This window comes from Onychomys torridus, chromosome 3 (assembly GCF_903995425.1).
Source record: "Onychomys torridus chromosome 3, mOncTor1.1, whole genome shotgun sequence".
Classification (NCBI taxonomy): domain Eukaryota; kingdom Metazoa; phylum Chordata; class Mammalia; order Rodentia; family Cricetidae; genus Onychomys; species Onychomys torridus.
In genome coordinates, this window is record NC_050445.1 from 148351173 (window position 1) to 148365743 (window position 14571).

Sequence of the window (14571 nt, forward strand, 5' to 3'; positions counted from 1 at the left end):
TAGCTCAGGACTCACTGTCAAGCCTGGTGCTGGCGTCACATCCCTCTCTGAGAACCCCAAAGTGGCCTTTGGTGAGGGACCTCGCGACCTGGAGGACGAACCCAGGGGCTGAGCTCTCGGGGACTACCACTCTGTCTGCAGGGAGCCACCTGGACACGTGTGTGTCACTCACCTGTTCACTCTCCAGGCCGGGGAGAGAGCCACGGTCCTCTCCAAGTTCGCAGTCCGGCCCCGGAGACCGAAAAGCCCTCTCACGCTGACCCACCCAGGCTGCAGAAGGCGTTTGAGAGGCAGAGGGCCGCGATCGCGGGTGGGAGTTACCGCGGCTGCAAGTGTGGTGCCCGGGCGGGGGTCTCCTCCCTTGCGCTCGCTCGCTGACTAGCTGCCGAGAGACTGCGGCAGGACGCGAGTTCCTGCCGGCCGCTGCGCTCCGCCGCCGGGTTGCTGCAGTGAGGCACTCGGGCGTCCCCTGCTGGACCAGCCTGCTAGCCAAGCGCCCCACAACCCAGCCTAGCTCAGCGCCAGGCCTGCAAGCTCCAGCTAAGTTCTTTCTTGATTAAAAAGCATCACTTACGCAGTGTTCTCTACGCCTTGCTTCAAAGGATCTTGTCAATACGCTTTGGGAATGTGTTCAGTTATTCTCATGATAGTCAAGAGGAAGCGGGGGGGGGGGTGGTCCAAGGCGGAAGAAAATCCGGACCGGATTGGAAACAAATATACTTCGAAAGATATAAACACCAAATTCAACTGCAATTTATGTTTGTATATATGGCAAAATCCCCAGCGCGCTCAGTTCTCTCGGCAAGACCAGCATTTATAAGATTTACCTTGGCGTCCTGTCTTACCCAACTGTGTTCAAACCCCAACAAAGATAATTAATATTCATGCTATGCTAAGCTATGCAAGGCCTGCTTACATCCTTCATCTCCTTTGATATTCACCTCCCTTGAGGTAAGCAAGGCCATTGTAATTGCAGTCTTTGACAGGGGAAAGGGAACTCCAGAGAGGCTAAAAGATTCCGAGACAGTGCTATGCACGAACAAAGCAACAGGAAATGTCTATGCGTGTCTCTTTCCTCATTGCAAATCTGGGCTTTCTTACTAGGGTATCCGGTGGCTTACAGAAATCAAGGCAACAGGAGGAGACCAAGCCCCATGGAAGGGAGGTCACCATGAAAGCAGGACTTGCCAGGCAGGCTGGATAGACATAGAGGTTGTACCTGTGACAGTCATGGGAGGTGTCCCCTTCAGTAGGCTGTCTAGATAAATCATTGAGAAAGCTTAACACACCTCATCCACCATGGATTTCTCACATCACCCTACCAGTTTCTCAGTTTTCTGCTAAACCTTGAAATTCCAGAGGCCAGAGAAGTGGGGAATATTCTCTCTCTCTCTCTCTCTCTCTCTCTCTCTCTCTCTCTCTCTCTCTGTGTGTGTGTGTGTGTGTGTGTGTGTGTGTGTGTGTGTGTCTGCGCACGCTCTTCCTCTGTTGCAGGGCCTGCCACACCATGATCAAATGAATGCAACTTAGAAGACCACTTGAGACAAGATACATCTACATTGCTTGTGTCCTGGTTTAGGAGGAACTGACTAGTGTGGGATTGAAGGAATGGATCCCATATTTGAGACAGAGATTTCAGCATCTCAGAATACAGACTGCCTTAAAGCCTACAGTGAGAAGACAGTTATGTAGATAATATAGAATTCTATAAAATTCAAATTGTGTGATATTTTGTAGCATTAATATGATCAGTTTCATTCTGCTTTCTTTTCTCATAATGTTTTGTAGAGCAGTATTTAATAAAAGTCTATGAATGTATGATATGTATTGACAGTATCTACAAATATATACTTTACATATAACATACAGTTTAGACTATACATGTATATAAATACATGTATGTATAATTTTACAATGACTTAAGTTTGAGTTCGTATTTCATAACTCCTATCCAGTGGGTATTATTGAAGAAGACACAGGCCCACAAGCATGGTTTCATGTGAACAATCCTTTATTATCTTGTCCCAGAAGCTGTTTCTCTCTATTCTCTTGGATAGGGATAGTCCTTATGAGAAAGAGATCATCACTCAATGCAGGAAGGCCTTAGTGTGCACCCCTGCAACTTTAAAAAAACAAAACAAAAAACTGTATTAGCCTACAGAGAATCAGGTGGTGTTCTTCAAGCAAAATTCTTGTTGTTCCTTCCCCCCTCCACTTTCTCTCCCTCCTTTGTGCCCTCCAATCCCTCTCTACGTTCACGGCACAGGTGACCTTGCGTCCCTCCAACACCCCTCTGCTCCCTTTTCAGGATCTCCTCTCTAGCTCCCTTGTCTAGACCCTCTCACTATCCATTATTCCCATTCCTACGAACATAAGGAGTTAGGACCCACAAATGACAGACACACCTGGTTTTCATCTTTCTGAGACCGAGCCAGCTCCCTCGACAGAATCCTTTCAATGCCATCCACTTTCCTGCAAGTTTCATAATTTCATTTATCTTGACAGATGACTAAAATTCCATTGTGTGTGTACTCACATTTTCAAGATCCATTCTCCTGTTAATGGGCGTGTAGGCTGGCTCCATGTTCTTGTCCTTGTTACTGTGAATAGAACAGCAGTTGACATGGATGTGTAAATGTCACACCTGCAGTTCTGGACACTCTGGACCAGCACAGATGAGCTAGCTCCATTGGAGTTGCGCATCTACTGTACTGTACTGACCATGTGTCCTCTGTTCTATGGAATGAATCTTTTATCAAAAGCCACAAAAATGCCCATTCTCCCTTAAGCCACCTGCCTCGTGGATCAGTCACAGGAGCAGATAGGGTTCCATGATGCCTGCCTCCTGGGCAGTCCCTCCCCTGGAAATAGGCTTTGTCATCCATACTCCCTGGCTTCCAGACTTAAGCTAAACTTCTAACCTAATGAAAAGATGAAAAGAAAACCACACAGTACAATTCAAGCTTAAATTGTGTGTCAAGCTGTGAAATACATTCATTATAAATAATTAAAGCATGTGGAGAAATTCAAAGAAGTAGAAACTTGGCCCCAAGACCATAGTATCCAGAAATGGCCACTGTTAACACAAGGGACAATAGTGATGCTCGCCATCAGGCCAGGTACCATAGAACATGGTTTTCTTGGAAGATTTGTTAAGTACCATTATACTGACAATGTCATTTCCACAAATTAAAGTGAATGCAAAGAGAAGAGGACTTGAGACGTGTTACAAACCTCCCCATCCTTACAATTCCTGAGCAGTCAAAATTATCACGTGACGTGGCTCTGACTTCATGGTGCCTGTGCAGGTATCAGTTTTGTTCTGTGTCACGTGGCTTCTCCCGATTTAAAGGAGGGGAGACTAGCTTTCTTGTGTACTCTCACATCTCCTTGCCTCCTCTCTGGTTTTGCTGGGGTATTATTGACTCGTTGTCAAGATGCAAATCATTTGCATTTCACTTACAGCTCTGAATCTCAAAGTCATTTAAATGGAGTTCTATATTTAAAGGAAGAAATTCATTTAGGAGCTCTATTATCATGGTTTTTCTATTACTGGCTCTTTACTATGACTCATTAAGTGCTTCCCAGAAGGCCCTACAGCAAGCCTCTGTCTACCTCTCTGACAATGGATGCCTCTTTTTGTTCGTATTTTCTTAGCTATTTTTGCTTCTAGGGATCCCCACCATCATCTTTTCTTGTACAGTTGTGATGGCTGTTCTTGGTTGTCAGTTTGACTACATCTGGAATTAACTAAAATCCAAGCAGCTAGCGGCATCTGTGAGGGATTTTTCCCTTAGTTAAATCATTTGAAATAGGAAGACCATTTTTAGTCCAGATCTTTTAAGGTAGGATATTATGGAGAAATCTTTTTGTACACTGTGAAGATGTGTCACTCTGATTGGTTTAATAAAGAGCTGAATGGCCAATAGATAGGCTGGATTTTGGGGGCAGAGGACACTGGTAAGAAAAAGCCAGAGATGCCAGGAGACACAGAGCCAGAGGATGGGCAGTATGGTGATGAGGTAATAAAGCCACAAGGCAGGAAGTAAATTAATAGAAATGGGTTAATTTAAGTTATAAGAGCTATAAGTTATAAGAAACAAGCCTAAGCTATTGGCAGAGCTTTCACAATTAATAATAAGTCTCCATGTCATTATTGGGGAGCTGATGGTCCCAATGAAATATCTGCCTACAGTGGGAAGATCTTTTATTCTGGGCCAGACCTTCTACCGGCAACCTAAATAAATGACGTGGAAGAAAGAAGATTGCTCTCTTTGCCTGCTTGCTCTTGCTGGCAAGTTCATTTTTCCATTGGCATTAGAGACTACTATCTTTGGGATTCTGGTGTATACTGAAGATCAGCTGAGACAACCAGCCTCATGGAATGAACTACTGTATTCTTGGACCTTCTGTTGGTAGACAGCCATTTTTGGACTAGCTGGATCACAGCCTGTAAGCCATTCTAAAAATCTATATACATACAGATAAAAGTCTACATGCATACATAAATATACACACATATGTATATAGACATATATTCATTCTGCTCCTATATAGAATCCTGAATGATACAATAATATATTTCACATTTATTATATGATTTATTCTTTTTATCAGAAATCATATTGACCCTGGGAATGTAGCTCATTTGAGAGAGTATTTGCTCTTTCCAAATACACTCACATTGGGAATTACTGCATCAATGTATGACATTTGTGGGCACATAAACATCTATCCACAACACATCCAGGAAAATTTGCTGAGCAGTAACAAAGCCCGAAAGACAAAACAGCAATGATGAGAAGCTAACATGACAGAAGCTGGTTGACAGGTGATCTGGAGCTGGAGTCTAAATACAGCTTCAGGGTTGCTGGGTTGTCTAAGGAGGGTAAAAACAATGGGAGAAAGAATGGACCAAAATCAGAAGAACCATAAGTAATGTTCTCACTTATATGACCTTCTCAACAAAGAATTGTGTTGGTTTGAAGGCAATGCTGCCCCATAGTCTCAGGAATTTGATAACTTGATCCCCAGTTGGTGGTACTGTTTAGAGAAGCTAATTAGGTGTGGCCTTGTTGCAATAAGTATGACATGGGGCAGGCTTTGTATGTCTTTAGAGGGCTCTGTACTGGCTCTCTGCTTCCTGCTTGTGGTTGAAAACTTGAACTCTCAGCCTGCTGTTCCAGCGGTCATGGTCATGCAGGCTTGCTGCTGTGCCCCCCCCACTATGACGGTGATGGACTACTAGAGCTTTGGAACTGGACATTTGAATAAACTCTCCCTCCTACAAGTCGCCTTAGTCAAGGTGTCTTATCATAGCAGCAGCAGCAGCAGCGGAACTGATACAGAATGGAAACAATGCAAATGGCTAAGTGAAAACCTTATAAATATAATACCTCAAATTAAGAGCATGTCTGGTGAGTTTAGCCATGGAATATAGGATTAAAAGAAAAAATTAGTGAAATGCAATAAATACAATACTCATATATAAAATTACCAAAAAATTAAAATTTTTAAAAGAAGAAAGAATAAGTATATTCAAATATGTGATATTAGAAAACATTTGGAAGAAACAATAAAGGCAAATAATGAATGGAAAAACCTGAACATCATGAGAAATATGGACTGTGATGCTAGTGCCTAACACAAGCGTTGTCCTACTCAGAGAAGAAGTGAGAAAGAGAGACAAGGAGGCATCTCAGTAAATAATGGCTAAAAGGTATTTTTGCAAACGTTTTGCAAGTCTACTGAGAACTGGGAATGCTCCAGTATAAGAAGCTCCATGAACACCAAACAGGCCGATAACAGAAAAACATCACTGAGACACAGCCTGACCAACTTACAGAAATAAATATGGAGAGAAAAGTATTCAAAGCAACCAGGGAAGTATCTTAAAACTGATCAGAGTGGATGATAAGATCTCTGCATAACATGTGGAAGATGTAAGGGGATAGAGTGACTTCATTAAAGTTCCATACCAGAATTCTACATGGACGGAAGTAAGTCATTTGCTCAAATACAATTTGGGAGAGTTCACTGATTATTTGCAGAACAATTTTTTCTTTAAGTTTATAACTCCTAATAGAAGAAAAAGAATTAAGCCACAACCAGCCACTTCAATTAATGTCAATACATACATCAAAATAAATGAACATTAACCAATTAAAGTCACAGCATTAAAATGTCTTATGGGTATGAAATAACACCTGTAAGTAAAAACCTATGACATTAAGAAGCAGCACAAAGTAATACTGATGTAAGTCTCTAAGATGTAGAAGGAACATTAATGTAAAATAGACAAATAATTTAAGAATACATTTTGATTATTTCTAGGAAAATACTAGAAAATCCAAACATAAAATAGAAACACTAGGCTGGGGATGTAACTCAACCATAGAGCATCTGTCTGTCATGCCTGTGGATGTGGTTCAATCCCCAGTACTGAAAAACGAAAGCAAATGGGGCAGATAAAACATTTCATGAACATAAAGCAAAGCACGAAAAGAGGGATGAGGAACGGGGCTGAAGAGATGGCTCAGAGGTTCAGAGCACCCTTTCCCAGCACCCATATGGCAGTTCACAATAGTTGGTGACTCCAGTTATAGAGGATCCAACACTCACTTCTGGCCTCTGAGGGGACAATGACACGTGGTCTCAGACACATATTCAGGAAAAGCCTCAATTGCACATTCAATTTGAAAACTAATTAATTAATTAATTAAAGGAGGAGTGAAGAAACAATGGGAGCAGCTTGGCAAAAACATCAAGACAGGCTTGTGTTCACTTACCTCAGTAATTACAGTAAATGTAAATGTACCAAAAACTCCAAGTAAGAAATCAAACGTTTCAGACTGGGTTAAAATAGTGTAGCTGTGTGCTGTCCATAAGAAACACCTTGGATATAAAGACAGACAAACTGAAGGTGGAAATAAGAGGAAAGGTGTGCCAGCTGAAAATCAAGCACAAAAAAGGAGCAAGTTTTTGAAACAATTTCATTCTACACTATGGTATATGTTTTGTTATCTCCCCAAACTTGTGCTATTCTTAAAAACATAGTATTTTCATGAATTATTTAAGAACTTCACATAATGCATTTTGGTCATATTCATTCCCTACTCCTCCCATAATTCCCCTGCTTCCCCACCTCCTCTCAATGTCATACCTTCTTATATTTTCAAATAACTCTGAATCCAAATTTTGTTAACCACCGACTCCTAGGTGTGAGGCTATCAATGGTTGAACTACCAGGTGCCACACCCTTTAAAAAAACCTGTCTCTCCCCACCTCAGGAGCCATCAGTTATTTGTAGCTTGGGAGGGAGCTTCAGGAGCACCCCTTCCAGATCCCACGCTAGAGTGCTGACTGGCTTGTTTTGGGGGCGTCTTGTGCAGTCGGCCACAGCTCCTGGAGTCTATGAGTGCAGCTGTCCTTCCATGTCCTGACAACAGCTTTCCTCTGGTCTTCCTCACCCTCTGGCTTTTAACAGTCTTCCCACTCTTCTAAGATGGCATCTGAACCTTGGCAGGAAGGGGGTGTATATGTATAATTTGTGGCTGGACACACAACCTCGTGCTCTTGACCCTTATAGTCAAGACTTTTATATTTTAGATGAGCTCCTCTCCCTTGAGACTGTTTTCACCTTTGACAAGGCTGATATCTTCCTTGTCCTTTCTCTGTCCAGGGCACAAGAATGCAGAAACCAATGTGTTTAGAGAAACACAATCTGTGGCCAGTATTGTGTGTCTCCCTGGCTTAGGCTCTCACTTGAAATCCTTCGCAGTCCTCATCACATGGTAGGCAGGATTGTCATAATCACAGTGATCTTTATTAGATTCCTACTATGGAATGAGAGAACAGACTCCTCCCCAAAATGGTGTGTTCTCTTTTTCTCTAATAATAAATACAAATTTAAAGTTAGAACATAAAAAGGAGTAGCTAGCTCCTGTTGTACGTGGCCACACAAGCAAGCTGCTGATGAGAAAACCTTTGAGCCATAACCTCTGATTCACATTTAGTACTCAGGAGTCCATCACATTCTTCCAGATCACCAGAGATCAGATGTTCATGACAGAATTACTGAGTGCTTATTGTTATGGATTGTATTGGCTTTTAGCTGGGCAGTAGAACAGTTTTAAGTGGCAGGGGAACAGGACACAAATTCAACTTAGTAACCACTATGTTTATAAAAGCACTTTAGCCATGTTATGTGTAATTTTGAGGAAATCTACTCACATGGAACTGTAAGTTTGATTGTGTGTTAATGTGCTCAGATGGCATGAGTGATCTTTGTATGACAAACCGGCAGTAAGTTTGAAATACAACCTCAACATTTTGACAGTTTGTGGTACCCCAAATAACATATGAAAAACAAATTGAAGCAAAGAACCCATGGTTGGGGAAGCATACAAGCTCAAGGGAACCTTCTACTATTATTTTGGTAAATGAGTACGGTATCAAACTGCCTCTAAGCTCCTATCTTTAGACCTATGAATGAGGATAGCCGCAGACATCAAGAACTTTCTTTGTGCAGCAGATGGTGATTAATGAGAAAAGTTCCAATTGATGAGAGTGCTGTGAGCAGAGTGCTCAGTCACAAATAGGAAATCTCTGTTACCCTCTGCCACAGGTTCAGAGACCATTTTGTAAGAGGGGGTGTGGAAAGATAAGAGCCAGATGTTGGGGAAAACCAGAGGGAAATGGTGTCGTGTGGGTGTGAGGGAACCACTGCGCTCATAAACTCAAGGCAACTGTGGTTGACTGCACCAGATCAAGTCAGTTAGTACTCTAGTCTGGAGTGGCAGGGGCTCATAAGGCTCCACCCTTGAGTGAGATGCTGTGGGCTGGTAGGAGCATCAGTTTTCTTTAAGGCTGTGGTCTCTGGTAGGTTAGCCACACTCCAGTGGATAGCCACACACTTTGGCCTATATGGACATCATTTAAACACAAACGAACAAACAAACTAACAAGAAAGAAGATACGAAGTTGGGAGTGGGTAGGGAGGCAGGGGTTGGATCTGGGAAAAGTAAGGGAGAATGTTAGGGATTCTCAGAGAATTAATAAAAACATTATATTAAAACAATATAAAAAATCAACCTACCCGAAGGTCAATGTAAGCTTTTCTATTAAAAATATAAAATTAATGCGTGTATGCTGTCAGAAAAGTATCTCCAACACAAAATAAGATGTGATATCTAAAGTTGTATGCAATCCATGTTAAAAGAGTCCATGTCATTTCTGTGTGCATGTAGGCACTGTGACACAGAACACATATGAAGCCAGAAAGCCAACTGATGGTGGTCTCTGTGGGGAGTGGCTGGGGATGGTGCTGGTAGACACACAGGAGTCAGGCTCACCTGGAATGCCTTCGTCTGTTTCAATTGTTCTGTCTTGCAATGAGGGCATATGTATTGCATCAGTTGGAAAATCCAGACAATCACATTACCCCTTGAAAAACAAGCTATGAAGTGAATACATGCATAATGGAGATAGTTGGGAAAGCTTATCAAGAAAATTGGTCCATCTGTAGCAAAATTCCTTAGCATAAAAGTGGAAAATGGTTACATTCTGTAACTCTGTTTCTTGCATAATCGCTGCCAGGAGGCCTCATCTACTCTTTGGTGGCTATGTGGTGTGTTAACAGCTTGTTCGTGAAGGGTGATGATGGGCAGGCATGAAAGTAAATTAAAAGATGCTGCCACTCCTGTCTCTGCCAGTGAGGGTGGCAGGCGTGCTGCTGTCAATCATGCAGGTCTGTGGATTATTTATGGGATGACGGCGCACTGGCGGCACCAAGGACTCACTTCTCTCCAAGCCTCATTCTTTGCCAGTCAGCATTGGGCGGCTGTCAGTGCCTTTTTCTAATTTGTGGAAGGGTTAATCTCTGTTTTCCCTTTTGCCGTGATCTAGAGGATAACATCAGTACATTGTACAGCTAGAGATTTTTAAAACAAACAAACAAACAAACAAACAAAAATAGTCGCAATTAACTTTTTTGTAAATCCATGCATGAGCATAATAAATCAGGATAGAAAACCATCTCCTTGTTTTTCCAGAAAATGTTAGAGGCAACCAACGTCCCCCGTATTCTAGTAGCTTACAGAGCTATAGTTAAAGTCAATTTGTAACTACTGCCAGAACTGTAAAAACCTGAAGGCTCATCCATTCAAATACACAGAAGGGAACAAGAGTAACCTCACACCAGCAGAACGTCCATGGACTGTGGACTGTGTGAGAAAATGAATCCAGAATGAATGAGAGAGAGAGAGAGAGAGCACCCCCCCCCCACCTTGCCAAGCTGCCACGGAGCCTCCGACAGGTTCTCGAACAAAATTGAATTGTCAGCAAAGTGAAAAGAATACTGTGCAGAGTAAGCAACTGAGTGGAGTTATTCCTGAGTCCACAGCACAGTGCTTATTAGATTATATTATTTTCATCACAAAACATCAAGTTTAAAGAGCTTCCTCTAAAGATGTAGGTGAGGTTAAAAAAAAAAAAAAAAACTCACCCAAATATTACATGAAACGTTTGCAAACCGAATAAGCGGACAGTTTAACAAACCGTCTTAGGTTTGTAAAGTACCAGTTAAAGAGATGTTATTCGTATAATCCACATGCACAGCAACCAGGATACATCTGAGGCATTCCAGCTGATGCCGGCTGGTGGAAGATAGGAGGACTGTTTATCAAATATTAAGAGACTTTGCATCCCAACCAGAGAACATTGGGAAAGACAGGAGAAGCCGCACTGAAAACATGCAAATATTAAATTCTAGAGGACTGTCAAGTAGTCAAAAGGCAGAATGGTGGGTCTGATCAAAGCCAGAATACAGAAGCAAGAAGCAAAAGGTAATAAATAATCAGTTACTCCAGAAATGATTTACACAGGATTTCCAACATCTTTGCTGCTGCTCTTCAGAGTCCCAAATCCATATGTTTTCCGCAGTAACATCTGGAGTCTGCATCCTCTAGGTTGCATACCTGAGCCATGGGTCTGCACTGTCCTCCTCACTTAATCTCTCATTCACCGTCCATGTCTTTTTCTCTTAGATCTCGAGGGAGTGACTGAGGTAACTAGAAGTTAATTCTTACTGGAAGCTAATTAGGGCAACAGTATTATTGCTAAGGACAGAAGCAGGCCACACTGGGATCCAGGCTTGTCGACCTAACTAGTCCTGTATCTCTGATTGTGGCACTTATACCAGAAACGGAAGACTAATAGTGACGATGTTTTGATACATCCACAACAGGACCCTTACAGCCAAGGCTCAGGGAACATCCAGAAAGTGGGGAGGAAGATTTCAAGAGCCAGAGGCTCAGGACTTCTGCTTCAGAAGTGTCATGTCAGGATTATAACCGTGTTATAATCAGAATTAAATTAGCTGAAGTTTTACATGGGCTTCCAGACAGGGATCAGAATTGAAAGGCAGAGGTGGGAGGTAACATTTGAAGTTGCTAATCACTTTAACTGCTAGATCCTTCTTGTCCTAGGGAGGAAAATTTCAGAGGTGTTTTGGGTTAGATAAATCAAAACTAATGCAGTGCTTTAAGGGAAGCTCTACAAAGGAAGAGCTTGCTTCTTCCCTGCATTTTGTTTGGGCTTTGCTTGTCAAAGGCCTGAAGGTTTGCTCAGTGCTATTGGACACATCTGTAATCTCAGCATTTGAGAGACTGAGGCAGGACAGTCCACAGTTAGAAGCTAGCCTGGGCAACAGAATGAGGCTCTGTCACGCTGCCCCTCCCACCGTTAGAAAGCCTGGCTATTTCTCCCCCTTGGGGGTTTCTGTGAATCTGTCCATACGAAATAACAATGTATGAGATTATGCGGAAGGGGTCTTATGAGCTTGGTGCTTTTGAAATTGAATGTTAGGGAGCCTAACTAATGGGTTGAGGTGACCTCAGAGAGACCCCCAGACACAAAAGGAAGCAGAAATTGTCAAGCTATTGGGAGAAAGAAAATAAGAAACCGTAAGCACTGAGAAAACTGAGTCTAATTGTCTGAATGCAAAACCAGTGCTGTTTGTGAGATGGGAAAGTTATTTCAGGCCATGGCTCCCAGGCCACTGATAGTAGAAATCTGAGAGAGCTAAAATCTGAAACGCTGAGGCCAGGGGTCCTGGCTAAGGGAGGCAGGCCGTGGGAAGGAATGGAAGGATGTCCATGTGTAGCTACCTTCTCCAAACATCCCTGCTCCTGGAGGGAGGATAGAGGCTCCTCAGACTTTCTAGGAAGCTCCGAGATTCACAAGGCCCTTCCCCAGGGTTATGTAAGCAGTGAACAGTGGCTGGGAGATGGGAGAAGAGATGTTCTTCAGTAGCACTGCTTGCAAGGTGTGCAGGGACCTGCAGGGATGGAGATTTCACAAGTACCATCCATGCTGAAGACTCTGTAGATAGCTGTCTTTCAGTGCCATGTTCCTGTAAGTAACTGCAATGAGCTCATTGGCCCAATAACCTAGCCTTGGGTCTGACTATTCCCTAGTTGTTGGTGCCCATGTGGAGTGAATCAATGTTTGGTCATATTGTCCCAGGATAAGTCACACAACAGACATGCCTACCATTGCACTATCTCATATTCCCTGGGAGAATTTTATTTGTAAACTAAAATCCATTTTTTTTTTTGTCATCTACATTTTTATAGATCTCAAGGAATTTGGGAGCTTTTCCCAAACTGGGTTCCTTTTGGAAAGGTTCTGAATAGGAAGCCCAGTGCAAGCAGGAGGCTATAAAGGCCTTGAGCATTTGTAGCAGGAGTCTGGTACAGGTTGCTGCCTCCAGCTGCCCGGCAAGTGTATCTCTGGGTCACCAACTGTCAAGTAACACACTCCAGAGTTTTCTGTGTTCTTGTGGCATCCCACAAAGAACAGACTGCAGCCTTGGAGGCCAGCGTGTTCCTCGTCTGCAAAGCTTGCCTTGTGGTGTGAGGGAGGTCTTCTATAGCTCTTCCTGTTGTCAGTCAGAGAGGCTTTGGCCTGCTGTAAAACCCTCTCGTGACCTTGCTCAATTAAACGGAGTCTGAGATGCAGATGCTCCTTGGAACATATCATCCATTACTGACAAGAATGTCCACGCTATAGTGATGAGACCTTCCATTTAAAGATATTAATTATGCTCTCATTGGAGCCCCAGGTCTATCCTACATGAACAATAAATGGGCACTTTGAGTTGCTTTAAGGAATTTATTTTTAAAGCTTTGTGACAATGTACTTTAGAGCAGAGAATACTTTTTTTAGAGCCTTAAGTAAGGACAGAATACAGAATTCTTCAATCTAGAGTCATTATCCCTGCCATTTAGATAAGCCCCATTAATCCATGTCTACATTTTGATATAAAACAATGGCTTTGGAATCTGTAGCAGAGATTAAAATCACATTTAAATTACTTGCAATTTTGTTAACAGTCTCATGGTATGTGGGCTAGGAAAAATCTTACCATAGATAGATGGTGTGATACACAATTGTGAGAAAGACTTGAACTGAGCCACAGAATCTCACTAGCAGAGCTACATGACTCTCCTCTTAAAGGTAAAGAGTGGGAAGGTAGGATTTTCTTCCATGATCAGCAATTCAGGGGCCACAAATCAGGGAATGAACTCTCATGAGGTTTTCCCCTGAATACAATGCTTCTCATCGAATGTAAAGACACTACTGCAGGCTACTGATAGCCTCAGAGGACACTAGTCAGTCTATCAACCTCTCACAGCCAACACAAATAAAAACAACATTCCCCACGTGGTGAGAGGGGTTCTGTGATGTAGTCTCTTTTGTTTTTGTCCTTTCAGAGAGAAAAGACCGAGTCTCACAGAATTTCTTGCCTAAATTGACATAGGTGGCAACTCCCATGCATTTGGTTAGGAGTCGGAGGGACCTGCTTAGTTAGACCTTTCTGGTGGCAGACAGGCTCAGGCTGGGTAGTCCAAACGCCTGCAAAGATATTGCTGCCGATAGCTGTCAATGCAGCAAGAACAAAATAACAACAACCAAAGCCAAACCCAGCAACCTGACTAGATCATAGGTAACAAGAATCTGCTTCCCTCCCACCACAGAGACAGATCCAGATACCCACAGACTTGACTGGGGACTATTGGCAGGCCCTGGGTGTCATCCCCAACCACACACCCACACCTGTGCCAACCAGCTTTGGCAGCTCTGATTGATCTCATCTTTTCACCTTGTTTGCAAACCCACAGCCAATCAGAGCCTTGCTGACACTATAATTTTGGATACCCTGGGGTTTTCAAACACAGAACAACTCTATAACTCCACCCAGGGGGAAGGCAAGCCAGACTACTGAAACCTGGTCCCTGGCTCTCAGCTCTGGCTTGGGGCTACTCCGAGAAAGAAGCCTGGAGAGTTCAGAGTCTGGCTCCCAGGCAGCCTGTGTACCAGAGAAGGGAGGCTGCCTTCAAGCCTGGCCAGGGATAGACACCTGAGCAGTTCTCTGTTCCCAAGGCTTCCACTCCTGGGCAGAGTGCTTGATCAAGACAGCCCCTAGGGTTCTATAGCAGCTGCGGGAACTTCCTGCTCAATACACCTTCAATTATATCCTTTGAATGCTCTATTATGTGCATGTAATTA

General features: G+C 43.0%; 1 protein-coding gene across 1 annotated transcript in view; it reads right to left on the reverse strand.

The window, feature by feature from the left end:
* The window catches only part of Rerg (RAS like estrogen regulated growth inhibitor), a 107833-nt gene extending 107262 nt beyond the window's left edge, over positions 1-571 (reverse strand). The window contains exon 1 of the mRNA XM_036182859.1: positions 173-571. The gene's annotated coding sequence lies outside the window, so the exon portion shown is untranslated. The remainder of the gene's footprint in view (positions 1-172) is intronic.
* Between the last annotated feature and the right edge of the window lie 14000 nt (positions 572-14571).